This window comes from Oncorhynchus nerka, unplaced genomic scaffold (genome assembly GCF_034236695.1).
Source record: "Oncorhynchus nerka isolate Pitt River unplaced genomic scaffold, Oner_Uvic_2.0 unplaced_scaffold_1364, whole genome shotgun sequence".
NCBI classification, from domain to species: domain Eukaryota; kingdom Metazoa; phylum Chordata; class Actinopteri; order Salmoniformes; family Salmonidae; genus Oncorhynchus; species Oncorhynchus nerka.
Window position 1 is genome coordinate 15,384 of NW_027039986.1, and position 6,387 is coordinate 21,770.

General features: G+C 46.0%; 1 pseudogene; it reads right to left on the reverse strand.

Moving 5' to 3' along the window:
* Positions 1-5,190: 5,190 nt before the first annotated feature.
* Positions 5,191-5,358, reverse strand: LOC135568879 (U2 spliceosomal RNA; annotated as a pseudogene).
* Positions 5,359-6,387: the final 1,029 nt, after the last annotated feature.

Below are 6,387 nucleotides of genomic sequence, written 5' to 3' on the forward strand. Positions count from 1 at the left end.
ACTCTGATCTACCTTTTATAACTTTTAGTCATTTAAATATATCTACATACGTCTTACCTATTTATCCCTAAAGGAGGTGCTTGTGTGTTTACTGTCACTTGTGAACAACCCTCGCACGAATGCCCCAAACATTTGCAGGCAGCACTGGCCCTACAAGGCTGGCCTCAGATGATGTTAAGCTCAGGGCCAGATCATCAGTGAGAAGACTGCATCAGGCACTGCTCACACGCTCATGCGCAGTATTAAACACAAGCTTGTTGGCTGCAACCAGGCTGACTACACTCAATGTTCTGAGACCGGCACCTTGCAAATCAGGGAGCACACAGACAGTGAGTCAGGCGTGAGTCTGGCACGATGAGACTGCCCGACACAGGGAAGAACAACGTATTGGCCGGCAGAATCAAAACGGGTAGTTATTCCTCTCTGCCCTAGTGTGGCACTGAGAAGTCACATAGAGGCGAACTGTTACGGAACAACGTGTTTCCTGTATTGACCAGGAAGCTGCAGAGTGAAATCAGACTTTGTCGGCTCAAATGCACAGTCTGCAATGAGCATTGGCAACGAGAGAGGCGATGATGTTCCATATTGCCTGGCTTATGAAGTCGGCACGGTATTGCTTTCTGCTGACCGTCATTCGGAATTGACCTCCCCGACCTCGGCGAAGACTAACGTCAGCCTGGAAATCAGTTGCTATTTCGGGCAATGAACCCAATTCTCGGAGTTGAAGTTCCGAGCTAACGCAGAATGACGCGTCACTACGCAAAAGCAATAGAGGAAGGCAGAAGTCCCAATGCATCGGCTCTGCGACCATGCCTGGAAGCAATCACCGGTGGCGCTGCGCTGGACAGCAGCCGGTACCTGGCGCCTTCATGGCGCGGCGCCTGCGCCATGTATGTTAACGGTGAAAGCTGATCTCAAGTCTACGACAGGCAAGACTTGCCTGGCTCGAAGTGGTAAACGGTGCGGATGAAAAGCTGCCTGAGGACAGCCTCTGAAAGTTTCCGGATCTGTGCAAGTTGCACCCGCCATCTACCGGGGGCAGAAATGGTGGATCGGCACACGTCATGCTAGGGTGACTGCCATTACGAGTACCACTTCAGGAGCACAGTGGCCAGCGTGACAAGACGGCAGTCGCATGAGGCCTGGCACTGAGAGAAAAACATTCCTAGCCCATCAATGCTCCTTGGGCATTCGCTTGCAGTGAGGTATGGTCTGTGACAACCCTGTGCGGCACGTCTGAAGGTTTCCATCTGGGTGTTACGGAGCAAAGGGTAATTCCGAGATAACATAGCATTCAGACGTCTTTGTCATAAAATCTTGTCGTCTGATATGTATTATATATATATTTACAACTTTTTCACATTTGCACATTTTCCATCAATAAACTATACCATAACAAATGAAAGTATTATTTACCTCAGAAACAATCTCAAGAAAGCAGAAAAACTTTCAAGCAGCCGAAAACTAGCCGAAGCTAACCAGAAACTCAAGCTAGCCAGAAACTCAAACTTGGCCAGAAGCCAGCAAGCCAAGTAATCGGAAGCAGCTGGTGCTTTCTTTACTGGCAAATCGTTGGTAACCGCATTTGTGACAGCTGGCGCCTATCGTGTGACGTCGCTGTGGATTCGACAAGCCTCAATACTCGAGGTAGCCAGCTCACTGCGATGCTATCATTACATACGAACGTGACTGCGGCGTTGTCTACCCGGTATTGGCTCTCACGTCGCCTTGCCTGAACGCCCATCTGCGGCATAACCGTTAGCTGTCTTGCCGGCTGCTCTCAAAAATAGACGTCGAGGACATTTTATTATTATGTTTCTTCTTGAGCCTCTATAACTATATCTATTGTTGATAAATGTAATTGAATGGCCTGCACCGCGAGCCCCGCTAATGGTGATGAAGATGACTACTAACAGACCTCCATCTATCTTAACTTTGCTACCCATAAATCGCTGTGACTCCCAACCAACCTCTCCGCTCATAGTTTCGACAGAATGTCGCTGAATGTCAATATGTCTTGTCATTGCTGTTACCAATTATTGGCTTATTTCACTGTAGAAGTCTGCTCGCCTATCTGCTATCCAACTGGTTACCACCACGATGACATCTCCTGGTTTTCAATGTGTTTCTAAGTGTTTCTCCATCCTCCAGTTTCACTGTGCATCTACCATACCTTTATCTGTACCCAAGCCTCGCTTTACTATCTGTTCCAGGCGTTCTGGGCGACCAATTCTTCCCTTTGAAAGCTTTGTCTATGTTCCTCTGGCCGATGTAAGCCCGGAGCCCTGCATAGCTCCCTTTGGCGCTTCTCTTTGATGACTTCTGTAACCATGTGCTTAGCAGTTTCATCATGTTGGCGGTAAACCTCTGGTTTGTTCCTGAGACATTATCTACTGCCAAAAGGCGTAACCACCTATCATCAGGTCTGTACCCAAACTGGTGAACTTCTACTTTAAGAAATCCCACCTCTCTAAAAAGCAAGTCTCTCACCGTTGCCATATAGACTCCCTCTGCCCCCGTGCTCTGAACTTGATTGCCCGCCATCCCTCTTCAGATAGCTAGAAACGTGGAACATGCTTGGCACACCCAGCCATCTAATCTAAGCTTGATAGCCTCAATCTCACATGTGAGCCTACGGGGCTGCCCCAAAGCAGCAAGAGGCGCCCTCACTTGGATCTCTGGCTACATCACAAATACACCTCTGCTGTCTTCAACCAGATCTCAGCGTCATTGCTGCCGTAATCAATATCAGCGATGGCGACACTCCGCTTCATCGCGGCAAATGCTCACTGGGCGTATCCTGGAAGAGGATTGTCTCATCCAGGGCTCTGAATATTTTCAGAAGCTCTTCTGTCTTAAATAAACATGCCCATTCAAGATATTTGAGCGGTCTCCCGAACCTGACTGCCCTTATAACACAAAAACATACTATGGCGTTCTGCGTGCTCGGGCAACCCCGTGATATGCGGCTGTTCAGAGAAGCTAGAAATCAGGCAGTTAAAAGCCAGACAACTTTCAAGCGAAATTGCTTTCCTGCAACAATGAGACCTGGGACAGCAAGATCCATGGAAAACTACTCCTCCCAACCACTGCACTGAAAAATAGGAAACACTGTCTGCTGATAAATCCTGTAATTAGTAAGCATTTTCTGGCTGGCCAAGCGCCTGGCCTCCTACCCCAGTCTGCTGCTGCACCCCCAGCTGGCTGGCTTTCGCCCAGCCTTTCATTCTCCTTCTCCCTAGAGTGATGAAGAGCTGAAAAATGCGGACTACAAGCGATAGAACTGAGTAATCTGAATACTTTCTTTCTAGAATTATCTGCTAGTGTGCCGCAGCGCTTTTCCTTATAACAAACAGTAGATCTGAATTCCCAAGGTGAGCGGCGATTCATCCCCACTCTTCAAGGGGGGCACTCTTGACAAACTGCTACCGGAGCCTGTCTATCTGCCGTAATCTTTGCAAGATATTTCAACCAGTCAACTGAAACGAATTGCCATGTTTGGAAATATGCCATACCTTCTTTCTGCTATGCAATCTGGTTTCAGCTGATAAATAATATTTAGTGTGCTGCAGCCATCGATGAACGTACTGTAACCGTATTCTGATCTGGCAAGCTCGACTCTGTCATCACCACGGCATCGTGAGCTTCGGCAGCGAGATTTCTCAAATAATTGCCTCGCCTGGTTCACCAACTACTTCTCTGATAAACCAGTAATGTCAAATCGGAAGTCGAACCCACATGAAATGCTGGACCGACTCTATCTGTATACATCAATGAGTAAACAACGCGTCTGATCTCTGCGAGCATTTACCATTCGTAGCTGCTTCGACCTTCTTTGAACTGTGTTAACAACCCTCCCAGGCAACTTCGACCATACTCCTTCTGTGACGCTGGTAGCTTCTTAAGCTACAGCAAATGCGTAACTCTTCAACCGTCGCTACTGCACTTACTACCGCCTGTCAACATCACTAGGGCGGCTCTGACAGTATCTGGACAACCACAAATACTTGAGTGTCTTGTTAGACTCATCAATCTTCGGGCCATATCCCAAATCTATGACTCTATTAGCAACAATCATGCTCATGCTGTGCTACGCTGTAAGTGACCATCTACCAATCTCGACACTAACGATGTCGACACTCAATATCAACAAGTGGATACTGATCTATCACCAACATACTACCCGCATGGGCTTACTGTCTGCTCTGGAATTAACTGACTAGCTACATGCCGTCGCCAAACACTGCCATGTCATCTACAGACCCTGCAAACAAAGTCCCCCCTTCATCTCAGCTGTGTCACCATATCCCACCTGGCAACACCTTGTCCATGCAGTATGTCTCTGTCCCAGAACAATTCTTCAGCACAGCCTCTCTCCGGTTCTCTGCCTCCCAGCATTTGGAGGCGAGCTACAAGCATCTCTGAAGAGCTGAGCCTATCTCCCTCAGCACCAGCACAATCTTACAGGCTAGCAATATGTACCTATGAGCCCAGCCCAGCAACTACCTCTTTGTTTATTTATTTGTTTTGCTCCTTTGCCATTGTTTTTATTTTTGCTGCACATTCTTCCATTGCGAAACTACCATTCAGTGTTTTACTAGCATTTATGTTATTTACTACCATGAAACCTTTTGTTCTTCCTTCTCACCTCATTTGCTCACGTGTAGGCTTTTGTTTATTTGCTTTGCGTGGTATTGACTGTATGTTTGTTTACTCCATGTCTTGCTTTCTGTGGTGCTCTGTCAGGCTGATTTGCTTTATGTGGCAGGTAAAATTGAGCACATTCAACTGCCTACCTGGTCAGGTGAAATAAAAATAAATAAAGCTACGAGAAGAAAAGAATATCAAAATATGGGCCAAATAAATAAATGATACTAAACTGTTAATGTTGGAAGTGACCTTGCTATTGAGTGAAATTGACTCCTCTGTCCAGCAGGCTGCAATGGCGATGACCAGCCATCTGTGTCAAATGTTCATTACTGCAATGTTTAATGTGTTGTGATAATGACTGGTCACTCTGGCTTTGGCTCCTGGTTAGAGCATGTGGCTGAGTTACGAGTGTACAGCTGCCCTGAGCTGGCAGTTAAAAATGAAATTTGTTCTTAACATACAATGAAACCAAATGTCTCGTCAACGTTCGAAACAGTGCTCAATGTGAAGCAACTTTTCTCTGTCTGTTCTGGCACGTGAGAAGGGTGCACCGTTCCTGTACTACTGGCTCTGAGTCGGCTCGTGGTGGACGGGCAACATTCCATCTTTCCAAATCAATTGTATATGGTCCCCAGGGACGTATCGAATATTAAACTGATAAGAGCAGATACTACACTTGATCTTAGCCAAAGGTAGTTTCGGGGCGAATGACGACATCAAACTCGGTATGTTACGCAAATATTTTCTTTATTTTCCGTAAAAAAACTACAATATATAAAATGGTGGCATATCGAGCTCTTCCGCATTTGACTGTTACAAGTAACACGCGCGGATGAGTCATCCCCTCAATCGAAGAACACGTGTGATCAGCGGCTAAATTGGAGATAATGTATATTACGTGTGAGAGGGTGAAACGGTGAGATAATATTGACGTAACGACTGATCTTGTTCAGAAAATATCTGACAGCATTAACGCCACAAACACGGAAGCTGGTATTGTCCGCTGATGGCGCCATTCCGCCGACGATAAACTTTCTGTGTACAGAGAAAAACTGCATTTCAATGGTGAACGACGACTGGGCCATCGTCAGCAGCCTAACGTCGGCAACTTTGCTCTGTCTTAATGGAAGCAGCTTATGATGGTCCCATTGAAGGTATTCATGAAATTCACAAGCAGAGCTGAAGCGAGACATGGCTGGACTGCGGTAAGAAGGTCACAACGCTAAATGTTTCACTCACATAAGCAACATGGCTTTGCCGCTACTTTATGTTAGACTTACTCGATCACTATAACTAATAAATAAAATGCCATTGGAAACTAATGGTATATTATATGTTGCGGTGGTGTGCTGTGAGATCCGCCTGCGTGGGGTGATTATTTCCCGGTATTATGCGATGTCAAATCGCACTGCTCGGTAACCTGGTAGTTTCCGCAGAAACTGAGTGTCATTCAAGCATTATAGCATGTCTGGATTTGACGAAACCGGCCTGAGCGTAATCTGATGCTACCTGACACGATGAGACAATGTGCTTTCCGTTTTAATGACGATAACCACGACAATAATTTTACGTAACTAATAATTTTATTAACTGTGAGCTACGTGAAGCACACGATAACCACTGGCCTACACGTAATTTGCGATAACCCCATTTTGTAATTTTACGTAACCCGTTTTAATAATTTTACATTAACCCCATTTTAATGAGCCTACATTAACGAGCCTCATTAACCATTTA